This window comes from Chroicocephalus ridibundus, chromosome 5, assembly GCF_963924245.1.
Source record: "Chroicocephalus ridibundus chromosome 5, bChrRid1.1, whole genome shotgun sequence".
NCBI classification, from domain to species: Eukaryota; Metazoa; Chordata; class Aves; order Charadriiformes; family Laridae; genus Chroicocephalus; species Chroicocephalus ridibundus.
Window position 1 is genome coordinate 45,410,548 of NC_086288.1, and position 15,146 is coordinate 45,425,693.

At 50.5% G+C, this 15,146-nt stretch overlaps 1 protein-coding gene across 4 annotated transcripts in view; it reads right to left on the reverse strand.

Annotated features, from left to right (window-relative positions):
* RNF24 (ring finger protein 24) overlaps positions 1-14,457 on the reverse strand; it is a 32,298-nt gene extending 17,841 nt beyond the window's left edge. The window contains exons 1-2 of one of the 4 annotated variants that reach the window (XM_063336424.1): positions 14,350-14,423; positions 6,700-6,782 (exon numbers count right to left, since the gene is read on the reverse strand). The gene's annotated coding sequence lies outside the window, so the exon portion shown is untranslated. Of the gene's footprint in view, positions 1-6,699; positions 6,783-9,193; positions 11,991-14,349 lie in introns of those variants that run through there. The other 3 variants (XM_063336419.1, XM_063336423.1, XM_063336420.1) reach the window with 3 other exon arrangements.
* Between the last annotated feature and the right edge of the window lie 689 nt (positions 14,458-15,146).

Sequence of the window (15,146 nt, forward strand, 5' to 3'; positions counted from 1 at the left end):
ATACATATGCACGCATATTTCTTTGCAATATATATATTGCAATATATTTTACTGCAATATACCATATGTAACATAGTATATTGCAAGCTATATAGATTTTTTTTTTTTCAAACAAAATCACCTTTGACTAAAGCAAAGGAGAGACAATCTGATCTTTCCAGGCTGCAGCATGGAAGGAACTGGAGGTTATTTATTTAACCATGCAACAGCTTGCAAAAGTAAAAAGGAACAACGGTGTCCTCACAATGGGGCCATATGCAGGGATGCAGAGAGAGCCAAACAAAGCAGAACAACCCAAGCTCCGCACCTCCTCCTTCGTTACACTCTCCAATGAATTAGCCGCATGGGGCGGAGTGCATCACCCTTCTTCGACGACTACAAAAGCGAGCTTTAATTAAAAGCCAAGTTACGGTTCACGGCCTATCGAGAAGTCAGGAAGTGAAGCGTCACAGGTCAGCATTAACTTGCCAGCTTCGCAGTGCTTTGATTACAAGTTGGGCTGTTAAAGGCAAACCTAAATAAGCCACCTAGCCAAATTAATCCCTATTATAATCATAGCAAGCACTTAATGTGCTTAATAAGCAGGCCAACCTCTTACCCAGAGCTTTCATCAGGAGATCTCAAAGGGATTAATAAAGGAGGCAATTATCTTCTTACAGGCAGAGAAACTGAGGCAGGGAGGCGGGGAGCGAGGCAGGAGAGTCCCGGTCACCAGGGATGCTGCTGGTCCACTGCAGGTGACGCCATGAGCATCATTCACAGGCTGAAAGCTGCAAATTTTATCTTTCCTGCTGCTATGTCATGTGGATTTGAACTGTGCCCTCCTTCTCTGGGTTTTACTTACTAAAAGGAGCCACTTTCTCTTTTTTATTTATTTTATTATAATTTATTTATAACACCAGCGCATAAAGGGGCCATGTGAGCACCATGCATTGCACTTAAATATAGCCTACGTGCTGGGCGGAGGGGTGGTTTCCGCCTCTGCTGTCGTAAATAAAACCCCATTTTCAGAGGGATTTACCTTATGTTTTCGAGACAAACAACTTCCTCCACAGGGATTCAAATCAAACCCAGGCTGGTCTGAACCTCCTGAACCATTAACTGGGAGAGCTGGAAGGAGCTGGTGGTCTGAGCCCCCACTGCATCCCACTGCCCTGCTGGAGAAGCCAACCCATCTCCAGGAAATATTGAGCTTTAAAAACTCAACAAATCCAGACACATTCAGGTTCCCATTGTCCAACCGAAACCACGGATCTCAGGCAAAAGAAATAGCTAAGCCGTGGCGAAACTCCAAGTTGAAATATTTTATCGATGGGAAAGATTTCAAGCGGGCGCGAACTGCATCTTGAGTTTCAAAGGCGTTACGCAAGTCCGCAACGTGTTTTATACAGGTTTAACCAAAATGGTTATTAACTCAGTTGAAAGTTAAACTGTGAGCAGCTGACAAGACCTTTCTGAAATACCCCAAGTTGTATTGCGAAGCGGGGTGTTCTCTCATGCAATAAATCCACAACGTAAAGGTTATTTAACGGGTATGCCTAATAGGATTTTTTTTAAAAAATAAGATTTTTCCAGGTGTTTAAGAAGCAGCAGTGAGAGACGCCTGCTTTTAACTTGCAAGCAAAAAACAAAACCCTCGTGAACCCCAAAAGAAAAATGAGACCTGGACCTCAAGCAGCTGGAAGAAATTTCCTTCAGCTCCAGCTCTGGAGCTGGTCCAGCGCGAGGATCCGCAGCGCAGCAGTGGGAAAATCGTAAGCAGCTGTAGCGCCAGCCCCCAAAACCAGCATTGCTGTCGCCCGAGAGACGTTGAGGTGCCACGCGGCTGCATCACGTTCACCTGGGATAGAGCTGGGGGAAATCTCAACACTGCTCCAGCCAAGAGCCATGCCCTTTGCTGTCCAAAACCAGGGGACAACAGGATTGAGAGTCGGGTGGGGAAATAATCTTGGCGTGCTGTGATTTTATTAAAGCTACGATGCTACTATGGGGATGGTGTCAGGCCACAGCCTGGCCACATCCAGCAGTGGCTCCAAGCACCCAAGCAGACCTACCTCCTTCACTGCAAAAAGCCAGCAGTGAGCAGAGGAGGAGCGGGAGCGACGGCGCACACCTCGTCAGTGTTATTGATTAGCAGGATTAACAACTGCGCAGCAGAGCATGCCGTGAACGGAGAGCCCGGGGTGTTTTCACACATGACCGGTGACGTCAGCATCCCGAAAGGTCCCTCACGATCTGTTACACTACGGGGCAGAGTCGTACCAAGACCCAGCAAAGCTCGCCCAGGGCGATGCTGTACCACAGCTGGGGAACAGAGGAAAGTTTTGGGTGTCAAACGGAACAAAACCTGCTTATTTTACCCATTCCAGCTGCATGCAGGTTTGGGGGACAGAAGTGGATTTTTGTTGTGTGCCTGGACAACCAAGAAACCAAACTGACCTCCAATCAAGAACCGCTTTGAACCTTTGATCCCTTCTCCCTGAGAGCAAATCCGATGCTTTTTTTGAACTGGAATCAGGAAATTTCCTGGCTGTGTTCCCCAGCTGGCCAACACCAAGCACAAAACCTTAACCCTCTCCACTGCCTTTGGGCAGGGGGGACACGGATCGAGCAACATGACAACGTGACGAAGCAATCGGCCATTGGAAAAAAATAGAAAAGCCTTAATAACGAAAGAAATACCCGGCAGCGCAACTGGTAAGACTGTGATTTTCAGCAAGTGCTTTTGATTCTGGACAGTTTAACAGATAAATGATCCCACAACCTTAATACCGAAGACCACCTTTAAATGTGAAAATGCTTTTGCTGCCATTGGCAGCAAAATGTGTAGAAAATAGGTCAGCTGCAGCTCCCATCGCTGAGTTTAAAGTCAAGTGCTTTTGCCCAGCATCGTTGGGAAAGCAAACCAGAGGTTTGCTCAGGGCTGATTTTGCAAGTTCCAGGAAAAAAGGCAAAAATAAACATTAAAAAAAAAAAATCAATAGCGCTTTTTAATCTGGTCTGCAGGAGGGCGGAAAGGGAGTTTGCAGGAGAGCTCTGCTTGGGCTCCCATCAGATCACAGAAATGAGAAATGGAAATCACTTATCAGGAGGGTCTGAAGCGGAGTCGACAGCTTCTCGCTTTGAAAAGCTCACACAAGCTGTCCAAGTACAGTTTAGTTTGCTTCTCGGCAATGGAATAACACTTGAGGAATTTTCTCCCTTTGGCCCTAGGGATTTTTAATTTTTTTTTCCCCTTTTTCTGGCACACAGCCCCAGCCCAGATCCAACGTCACGACCCGCTGAGCTCACTCTTCCTCCTGAAAGCGTAGTGGGAACGGATCCACTGCTGCCTTCTCCTGCCCCCAGCCCCATTTATACTCATGGTGGTGAAAGCAGAAGGCAGCGGTCCCACCGTACCCTGTACAGGGTCACAGTGTTGGGACCACATCACCCCTTCATTGCTTCCATCCCTGCCTGCCGCCACGGCCCACAACGGAGCAGCATCACCCTGTACCATGAAGCTCAGGTGCTAAAAAATTTAGTAACACACATGTTACTAAAAACAGGAGTATTTTAGATCAAGCAAAGCACTGAGAGCCGGGACTGAAGTCAGACATCACCTTAGGGTAGGCAGCTTCATACTGCACATTGCAGCCCCCCTGTCCCTATTGCTGAATTTGGAAATAATCTTTTGCCCTTCATTTGTGGTTGCTTTTCCTCATTTGCAGAGTCTTCCCCAATTAACGGGTTCCTTGGAGAAAGTGGATTGGAAACCCCATGAGAAATGCTCAGCCTAAACCCAGCCTAAGCCGTTAAAAGGACAGACCAGAGAATGTGATGCTAAACACTGTGGGGAACTTGCAAATTCCTGGGTGATGACACCGAGAGCCGGGGGAAGCAATGGGGGCCCCCGAAATATCACATCTGGAAGAAAATCTTGCTTTGATCAAGTCATCTTCAGGCTGAACAAATGCAAATTGCTTTCTGCGGAGCAGAAGAGCGACCAGCCTTCTCTGCTCTTTTATACTGAGAAGCAGATGGACTAAATGACCTCCTGAAACCCTTTTTCCCCTGTTTCCTAAGCTCCTCTAATGGGAAAAAAAATAATCAAAAAAAATCAGTGCAACATCCAGGGATCGATAATCCTTACAAAATCCTCCTGGAGGTAGGCACCCTGCACTGGCGATGGGAATTGCAGCTGCTAGCAGACATCCTACAAAGGCAGTAAGAGGAGCCAAGGGCAATTTGGGATGCAGGAAGGCATAATGCTCTCATTTACACTAAATAAGGTTGCTAGGTTATGGATTTTTTTGAGGGGGGGCATAATCTGAAAGGGGATCCAGATGGCTGTAAAGCCTCGCAGTGGAAAAGCAGCATGAGGCCAGAAAGGGAAGAATTCCTCTTTATGCTGCTGCCGTCTGCTCCTGGATCCTGGATTTCAGTCCTCAGGAATGCTCTCCGCAGACCCTTTTAATTGCACCATTTATATTTGTGGTAAAAATTAAGGAGAAGAGGTAGCTGGATGCAGAAGAGCAAAAAAGCTGGTGTCTGGATACCGGAAAAAACTCGCTGAAACAAATCCTAGAGAGGAGCCGTCCCCCAAAGCCCACACAGATTCTGCAAGGTTTGTATTTTGAGATGCTGACAGCATTAAAAAGCCTTCAGGAAAACCCAAACAAACCCAAACCTCAGACTGCTGGGAATTTACGCTACTGCCACGTCACCGCCATTTGCTGTTTTTCCTAATACTTACAGAAAAATGAGCTGCGCAGTCGGCTCGCCCTTCCTCTGCTTTTAACAAAAGTACTGGGTTTGGGGGGAGTATTTATTTTTATCGTTCCTTCTGCTCTGCTAACAGAGTCCGGGGGGATTTTGCAACGCTTTAGAGTCCAGCAAAAAAACCCTCCCCAGAGACATTCGGATACGGGACCCAAACTGCTTCACTCCCACAGGACTGGCACAAGCAAAGGTAGCTGCAAGGATCACAAAAACCTCAAAATTTAGCTGGTAATGGAAAAATGAACTTTTCCACTCCCAGACTTGCATGTCCAAGCAAGGTGCTTGATGGAGATAAATATGCGTTAACCCAACGTACACATATCCTCCTCTGTGGAGAGTTTCAGTACCAAAGGCAATGCCATGGGATACTGTTCTTCTCTCCTGTTCTCCCTGGCATCATGGGGAGAACCTCCCTGACCTTAGTGGGATGGAGAAAGTCACAGGACCTTAAAATTCAGGATTACCTGCAGCATACGGAGTCTGTAACCAGGGGGTGATGGATAGCCATGCATGAATTTTTAGCGTTACCTACCCAGACCCCCGCTTCGCCGAAGGACATCACTTTTTACATGGGTTTCTCATAAATTGAACCCTAAATAAGTAAAACCCCAAGTTACAGGTGTGTGCTGCTGATACAGGACTCGTTTAAAAAAACCAAACAACTTTTGAGAGAGTATCTTAAAGTTTGCATTTTTCATGCAACTGACTAAACACAACCTTCTAAATATTTTCTGACTGTTTCAAGGCTACTGGGACCTCCTTGAGCAGCAAAGCTAAAAAACACCAAAGTGACTTTCACACGTGTGAAAGTCAGATTTATACAAATTCCCAGGCACCGAATCACCTACTAGAAGGCAAAATATATGAGTGGCACTAACGAGTCGGCTTAGCAACGAGTAGTTAGGCTGCCTCAAGTGTCTTTTTAAAGGTCAAGAGAGCACATGATGCCTGGGAGCCCTTGCGTTCAGTTTTTACTACGAGTTAAAGATACTACCAGCAAGTCTGGTTATGAAATTGCAGCCGCACAATCTTTTAAAACCAGTCTTTAAAACCAAGACTTTCCCCCTCCTCAAATATCATTATCCGTCTTTCAACCCACTCCTATCCTTTCCCATCTTCACCAAAACGGTAGCATTTGCGGGGAAAACCCATGTTGAGATGGAACACAAGGAAAGGTCCCACCACGACAGGGATTTTCGGGTAGCACCGCCAAGAAGCATCATTGAAATTCAGCAGGAGAAGCCAGTTTTCCTCCGCTCCGCAGGGGCTGCCATGTTAAATCACATTTGGATTCACAGTACAAGGCTGCTAAAATACCACCGCGGCGGCTATTGGCACATCTCAATGAAAACGCCATGGCCTCATTAGTATAGTGGAAATTATGAGCTTGTCTTTGTATATATTTAAAAGCTTGCCTCTAAAAGTATATTGGGTCGGGGCCAGAAATTCCTGGCTTGGAGCTCCTACCACTCAACAGCTCGGGATTGCCTCACTCACGCAGGTCAAGCGACCACACAGCCATTGACCCAGGAGAAAAGGCATTTAAAAAATACCCTGCAGGGAAAGGTGCGGGGCAATGTTGCAAGAGGAGGCAGAGCAACAAGGTTTGAACTAAATCCTCCTCCACATTGGCTCCGTGTGTAGTTTTCCCTGCAAGCCGGTTAGTGATCACATCCTAATGAAAGCACAGGTTTTAATTAAGAGGATGCAGGAATGTGGGGTGCATGGAGTTTCATCCCACTCCCATTGCTCCCGACAGCCAGCACAAGAGTATCCCATCAATCCAGAAGCGCCGTTCCCCTCTGGGAACAAAAGACCAAATCCTTTGCAATAAAGGGCAACCTCGTGAAACAACATCACTTTCAGGATCTGCTCAACTCAATACGTGATTTTGCAAGTCTCTATCAAGGAAAGCTTTTGGGTCAGCTCCCTACTTACCCGCACGGGTGCCGCAAACGCAGCCAAGCCACGCAAACCCAACGTATCTGCTGAACGGCTACTGTGGTTTGGTGCCAGGGATGCTGCAAAAAAAGAAAAAAACAAACCCTAATATTGCACAAAAAGCCAGAGTGAGTGAGGGAGAGGACAAAGATATTGTTTTTAAATGCTTTGATTCGCAAAGGCTCCTATAAATTGGTTCAGTTCTTAGTAACAGCACAGAGATCCTCTTTTAAAACGCAGTGATGACGTTACGCGGCACAGAAAGAGGGAAGGGAAAAAAAAAAAAAGGCTCAGCTAATCCTTGCAATTTTATAAGCATCTGAGACACTAATCCGTTGATCTCATTGAAAAGGATTAGAATTACTCCCTCGCCACTAAATTTAAGAAGTTTTTGACCAGATGTAAACAAAAGCGAGAGCAGCCCATGGAGATGGCTGCCACACAGTGAGTCCTCGCCGAGAAATCCTCATTGGGGCTGAGTTTGGGGTGGAAAAAGGGAATTTCCATCCCAGTGCTGCAGATGGTTGTCTGGAGCGACGCCGGTGTCTGAGGAGACCCTGTCTGTCTCACCCGGCTGCAATTGAAAGGTGGGATCCCATCCCAGCCAAGCATCCCAATGGGGCATCACAACCCATTTTTGGGGTCCCACTCTAACAGGAATGATGCTCCAGCTAAAAAAAAATAAAAAAAAAAAATCCCCAAATCCCTGACTTGTTCTCCACTGGCTAAGGAAAACATTATTGTAACAGTAAGAAAAAAGAGGGCAAACTTCTAAGTGGCAAATTGGGTAATTCACACAGAACACAAGTTTTGCCCAGCTTCGCAGCAACCTTTGTCTGCACAGCTTTCCCACAAGGACCTGTGCTATTAAGGTGAAAAAATGTAACACAACATCCTCATGTAAACAGTCCAGCACCTGCTGCTACACTTGCGATGAATAATTTATAATATTCAAGAATATGTTATTTGATTTAGAAGATGAAGCAGGCAACGTGCAACCTGGTTTTCGATACCAAACACAGTTCACTCCTAAGTTTTATGTTCTGTCTCTTAAGAGAAATGTTAACCATTGAAATAAATCAAAACCTAAAGGAGGCTTCAGGCAAAAAGGATTCCAGTGATCGTTTAGCAAGGAAAAGTCACTCTTCTTAGAAAGCAAAAGTTTTCTAACAAAGAAAGCAAACTTTTGTTAGTGCTTACTTCTTTCCTCTTCTAAATTCCATTCAAAAAAGAAACATAAAGAGGTCTAATAGTTTCAACCTCAGTTTAAACCAGGACTCGATCTCATCAGGAGTTGTCTTAAATCCACTGCTTTCAGAGATGTTTGATGGGACAGCAGCAGAGCCCCTCTTCTCCAGCCCATTTTAATGGGCTACCATGGGTTTTTTTCTCCTTAGGCACAGAACAATATTCTCTTGGCTTCCCCATGAAGCCCAACTCCTAACTCTCTGCAGTATGCCTGTTCCCAGCTTTAGCATCCAAAGTTCCTCCGGACTGGAATAAACCACCCAACACTGGGCTTGTCTCCAGCCCCATCCCTCTCACCCGCCTGCAACACATCCCAGCCCTTCGCTGTCACCCCCCAACCCCTTCCTCCTGCTGTGTCGACCGCAGATGCGAGGGGGAGGAGACGCTGCAGGAGACGCGAGGAGGGGGGAGATGCTGTAGGAGGTGTGAGGTGGGGGGTGAGACGCTGTAGGAGATGCTGGTGGGGAGACGCTGCAGGAGATGCCGGGTGGGGGAGATGCAAGGGGGAAGCCCCGAGGGCGGATGGAAGTACATGACAACTCAGCATCCCCCAGGCAAAGCCGCAGCCTAAAGCGCCGCCCCCAAACAACGCTCAGTGCAACGCCCAGTGCAACCGTGAGGGTTTTTTTCCGTGCAAAGTGGGAGCGGGGTGGAGGGCTCAGCTGACAGCCAGCCAACCTACGCGAGTGCCAGCGGACGGGCTCCAGCCAGCTCTCAGGCGAGATTATCACTATTTACTCAGCCACAAAACCACCCAACACTGCACAATCCTGTCCCGCTTTGGATGCCCACCACATTCACAGAGTCTCCAAAAGCCTCATCTTTTATTTCAGATGCCAAGAGAGTGAGATGCTGGGTCTTAATCCGTCACTTCGAAGCTAAAAAGGAAAAGAATAAACCAACCCCGCAGCTGCGTTAATAACCAACGAACCAGGAAATCGCTCTGGGGGAAGCCCAGCCTGGCGACGGGTTTTTATACAGAACAATAGAAAAATGAGAGTCTTTAAAGCCCCGCGAAATATTTGCCTGCTCGCGAGAAAGCTCTGCATGAAGACAAGTTTAATTTGATCCTTACGGTACGCCGGCAATTTAATTTTGTGCAGGCTGCAAGCATGAAGAGCCCGGTCGGGGGGAGAGGCACAACGCTTGGATGAATTTATTTTAGTTGGAAGCCATCAGAGGGGAGACTGTGCTCCCTGCCACCCAATTTTGATGCATAATTTGGCTTCACCCATCACCTTACCTCCCAGGCTGCTCCTCCTGGCTTCAAATGGACGGACTGAAGAGCCGAAACCTCCTGCTTCCACGCCTGTGGGTTCCCAGGATGGAAATCTGCATGGCCCCAGAGCTCTTATATTTTCCCCTAAATACTCCTCCCAGCCAAGAAGCCAGGAAACCCCCTGCTATTTCCAGGCAGGAAGAGCTGTAACAGCCCCGAGCTGGCCGATGGCTGAAATTGGGAGGGCGGCTGCTCTCCCCGCTCAGCACTTTCAGTTTCTCTCTTGCAAACACACTCCTGGCGTGGTTTCGTCTAAGGCGCTTTGCAAGTTAAAAGCTGCATTAGCGGCAAGATTAACCCTCCACCAGGATAAAAAAAATAAACCAGGAGAAGTTATTCCTGCTTGCTTCTCACATTCACAGTCCTGGAGCTGGAGAAGAAAAAGCAACTGGTCAAAGGACTTCCCTGCCTGGGCTTCCCGCAGCCCGGCCCTCGCTCCTCCTCCTGCTTCTCGCCATCTCCCCTGCTTTTTCCAAAGGCTGATCCAGTTTTAGCTCCAGCGTCGGAGCAACCCGAGACCTTGCAGCCTTTGGCTACGCCAAGGCAGCTGCTCACAACTAATTTGGTCCGTGGGCTCTGGCACCCGGCTCCTGCCGCCCACCCACGCAGTGGCATTGAGGCTTTTTGCTTCTCTCAGAGCAGCGAGGTCGGGCACCGGGTTGTCCATCCTCCCCAAGCGTGTCTCCTCCTCCCCTGCCACCGCTCATCCCTATCTTGGAGGCTTCACAGCCGCTCCATCCTCACTGCTGATGCTATTGCTGGCATTCTTTCGAGGTGCTTTGGACGGCTGCTCTTTCCTCCCGTCGACATCCCTCTGGCACTGTAATCAGCTCATTAACAGGACACAGGAGCCCTTGGCACACGGTTGGAACTGTTTAAGTTTCTTTTTTTTTTTTCTTATGGAAATTAAATGTGCCATACAGGTAGAAAAATAACACGGATGGCCCATGTCATACCTCCAGGAATGGAAAAGCATCCAGAAACTATGCAGCTCAGTCCCCAACGAGCACTCGGGTACTGCTGCATCCTGGGATGGGGGAAACCGGGTACAGCTCCAACCCACTGTGCCCTGCAGAGAAGATGCTGAGGTTTTCCTGTTCCTCAGGTCAGGAAGCAAATTACCTCTGCCCATCACTATCATGAAATCACAGGGGTTTTGCATTCTCTCCTCAAGCATGTTTTCGATGGGATGACCTGCATTTCTCAATAAAGCAAGAGGCACCACTGGGGTCTTGCAGATAAGCCCCACATCACATCATCGCTGATGTCATTTTAAAGCAGTCAATGAGTCAAGGCAGGGATGCAGGCAGGGCGACCGCTCCCGATGCAAAGTCTGAGCAGCTTCAGGGCAACGTCGTTATGAAGGGACAGGAGAGGGAAGTCCATGCAAGGCAGACATTATCTTATGTCAACAAGACTCAGCTTTATGATGAATGATCACAGGAAACAAAAATAAACAGAAACCCAGCTCTGTGACACCAACCACAGCTGAGACTGAGACACCCAAAGAAGCTTTAAAACCAAAAAAACACCTTCTGGGTGTTGACACCAACAGTTCCAAGGTGGCTGAAGACCATCAGAAGCATCTGCATGTCCTACCCCGGCCTGAGGGATGATTGCCTGGGTTTACAGAGCATCTGGGTGAGACAGTGGGAGTCTGACCCAGGGACAGGACCTTGTCTCAGCTGTGCCAAGCCCTGCCATCCCATGGCAGAAGCATTTCAGGTCACGGTGGTGGGAGCAGGAGGAGATGAACGCTCACAGCTGTGCCTCTCCCCACCTTTTCAACATCCAGGTGGTGTTTTCTGTCTACGAGATAATCACTCACAACATGTCTTCTGCCATACAACCAATGTGGAGGCAACAGCTAGACTGTTGGGAGGGATGACACAAGAGGGAACATGTGGAGAGGTGGTCCATAAGCACGAAAGCCCTCCTAGCAAAGCCAGGTGTCCTTGTATCATCCAACACATCATTTAGTCCAGGTGACCAGCTGAAAACACTAGTCCTTCCTGGGTAAAACCTCCAGGCTCGGTTCAGTCCCACAGTCTGGAGACATCCCATGAGCAGCTCTGCTGCTTCCTCGACGCATAATCCTCAACCTCCTCCTCCCCATCACCTGCCACTCCTTCAGGACATAATCAGGACCACCCTTCAGCCAAGAACGGCAGTAGCAACCAGCAGTCATCATCTTATTTCCCATTTGGCACATACAGTCTTCCTTATTTGAAGGTCAGACAGATGCCACTAAAACGCAGAGCATGTTGACCTAGGTGTCCTTCACAGCTGGTCCATCACAAGTATCCCCAGTCATGCTTGGAGGCGAGTGGACCAGAGCCTGGGCTGCACAAGCAAGAGGTCCCACCGCAGCTAACACACCTCCACGTCTTCTCTCCCCAAATCTGAGACAGCCTTTGACCAAATGATAACACCAGTGACCCAACCAGCAGATCCAGAGTGTCCAAACCCAGCTGCAGATGAGAAGGAAGGTCCTAGCCAGCAGCTCAGCCTTGGCATAAACTTTTACTGGGCTGAGCTGGAATAAAGTAAGCAAACCTGAGCTGAGCAGGTGCTCAAGTGGAGCTTTGGAAGGTTGTGGAGGCGATTTCCTTTGACAGCAAGACTGGGAAACCCAGGAGGGCACCAGCACACTCACCTCCAGCTGATCTACCATCCACTCAGGACCAGGACCTTAACCTGCAGGCATCAGCCCCATGACATTGTAACTGGATCACACCATCCCTCCTGACTGCTTTTGGCACGCAGGGCTGGAAGGATTTCTTTTTTTTTTTTTTTTTTTTTTTTTGTGTGTGTTTCAAATACCTCAATTAGTGCATTTTGGGTTCCTTCCATGTTGCCCCCAAGCATTTCTTCTGTCAGGGGCTATACTCTTCTGCCGCCAGTTATTGGAGGCAAAAGCTTGTTATTTTTCCAGGCTGAGGGCCAAATTTGTATTTAATTTTTGCTCCAGATGGCACAGCACTCTAGATGCATCAGCTGGAGCATCTAACCTGTATGAATAAAGTAATAGAGCAAATAACCTGATTTACTCAGGGGCTGTTTGACACGCTCAAGGTAGCTCTGTTTACACCCGTCATAAAAAAGAAGCGTTAATATGAATTCAGGCTACAGTCTCGCTATCAAACCGAACACCCATAGGAACTGAAACAACAACAGGAACCTAAAAAATAGTAATAATACAAAAACTTGTATTTTGCTTTCTTGCAAGTCAAGCATAAAAAAAGGCTTATTTCAGCCATCAAAGCAGTTGGGTCTGAGCCTGGACCTGGGTTTTGTTCACCTTCCTCTGTGCTCACTGGCCCCAAAGCTGCTGTCGGCAGAGGGTTATGCAAACTGGGGTCAAACTTCTCATCCTATGAGCAAGGAGAAGGGATGGTGAATCCGGATTTTAGTGTATGGCGCTGAGAGCTTATGGCCCTGCTCGCCAGAGGAGATGCGAGGAGGACACGAGAGTTCAACCATGAGATGCTCCAGTTACACTTCTGGCTAATTCACCCCGTTTCTAGGAAGGTGCCGCATTCCTCCAGCACAGCCTGCAGCTGGAATATGTTCCCTGCAAACTAAATCACACAAAATAACCCAGAAAAATAATAATAATAAAAAAAACGGATGTGAGCAGTCGGTTTATCTGCCTGGGTGCACGAAACGCTGCATAAAATCAGCTGAGCCCACAAGCGTCTGGAAACAAAGGAACAGGGGTGTTTTTTGTGCTTGTCTTAGCTCTGTTCAGAGCATCCTCTGGCTGCAAAAGCCCGTCCTGGTGGCAGCCGAGACAAAGGAAAACCAGGAGCTGTCAGCAGGAGTCAGCCGGGGAAAACCGGGGAGAGGAGGCACCCGTATCGCCCTCCCCAGCAGCCGCGGAGCTGGGTTCGCGTGTTGCCGAACACGTTATACATGGCAGGAAACTCGAGATCAAAGGAGAGGAGCGTGCCAGAGCAAGATGTCATCCAAACCTCCTGCCAAAGGTGCACAAGGGAGGGGGGAAATAACCCCCGACACACACGCTGGCACATCCGAAGGATCCAGCACTGCTTGTAGGTGCATGGGGCAGCAGGACCCACGGAGATGCTCTCCTCCACGAACCCAGGCTAAAACAAAGACAGGCTAAACTAAACAAAAAAACCCCAAAACCACAGGAGGTGCATTTTTACCCATCGGCTTTCAGTCCTGTGGGACTCACACGCGTCCCCTGCCAAAGCGGGCGAAGAGGCGGATGCTGGGAGGGCTCTGTACGTGCCTGTACGGCAGGAACAGCCACCGCATTTAACTCCAAAAAAGCAGCTTTTCCCATTTCTGGGTGTTTTGCTTGTTTTTTTTTAAGCTGAAGAAAGCTGTAGCATCCTGTCTTGGCCCCAGGAAAGTGAGGCAACGTGCCTGATTCCAAGCTAGCGGCTACAGGGAATGGGGTGACCCAGGGATGCCGAGCCGAGCATGCGGTGGGACCCCCAGGAACTCCCTCTCATAAAGGGGGGGTCCAGGCGGGATCCGCACGGGGTGGGGACATGTCCCCTGTTCCTTTGCACTGCCCCAGCCCCCACCTCTGTCAGTCCTGGGCGATGCGGTCCCAGGCCACGGTCCAGCCTCCACTGCCCCCTTCTCTGGGCTGTCCACTCTGCCCCACAAGTGGGGACCTTACGGCATCCCCACAGCGCTGCCAGCCACCCCGAAGGCACATGCCGGTCACCCTGAATAGGGCTTGCCCTACCCGGGTTTGTGTGGGGAGCAGCAGGGACAGGCCTTGCCCTGCAGGGCCCTGTGTCCCTATGGAGGTCCTTGCCCCATAGGGGACTACGGAGCTGAGAGGGAGGGAAGCCCGTCCCCCACGAGGGCTGCTGAGGAGGGGGTGTCCCTGCCCCAGAGAGCGGTGCACAGGGACAGGCCCCTGCCCCACAGCGGTGCACAAGGAGGGTCCCTGCCCCACAGAGCGGTGCACAAGGAGGGGCCCTGCCCCACAGAACAAGGCACAAGGAGAGGCCCTGCCCCACAGGGCTGCCGGAGGGGGGTCCCTGCCCCACAGAGCGGTGTGCGGGGAGGGGGCGCCCGGTCCTCCGGCCCCCCAGGGGGCTCCCGCCCCGCCGCCGCCGCCGCCCCGCACTCACCCGCCGCTGTCCCGCCGAGGCGCGCGCCGCCCGCACTGCCCGGCGGCGGGGAGGGACCCGGATGGAGGCGGCCCCGCCCCGCCCCGCCCCGCCCGGCGCCGCGCTCCGCCCCCGGCGGCCCCCCCCGCACTGCGCCTGCGCCGGGGGCGGGGCCGCGCCGTGACGTCACGGCGGGTGGAGGGGCCGGGGGGGGGTGGAGGTGTCATTGCTGGGGGGAGCCGGGACGGGGGCGACATGGGCACGGGGGCTGCGGGGACAGGGGGTGACACTGTGGCCGCTGGAGAGGTGGCGGGGGAGGTGTAGTGGGGACGTGAGATGGCCCTGGGGAGAGGGGCTGTGGGGAGCTGCGGTGACAGTGGGGACATGGGGTGGCACTGAGGGCAAGGGGATGATGTAGTGGGGACAGGAGGTGACTGTGGGGACGGGGAGATGTGTGGGGGCAGGAGGTGGCACTGGGGACGAGGGGATGGTGTGGGGACAGCAGGTGATGGGACATGCTCATGGGGTGACATTGGGGACATCAGGTGTCAGTGGGGACAGGGATGGGGGTGGCAGTGGGTGAAAATGGGGACAGGACATGGCAGCAGGGTCAGGGTGATGGTGGTGACAAGGCAGGTGACGTGGGGGGTGGTGGCAGTGGGGGTGGGGCGGCAGTAGGTCTCCGCAGGGCCCCAGCTCTTCAGTCTCCTTCGTCGAGCCGGGCCAAGCGTGGTGGCACAGAGGGGACAGGGGGTGGCACTGGGGAGGGGGTGTGTGAGCAAGGGCTGGCCTGCTCTGGTCATCGCCAGCATCTACAC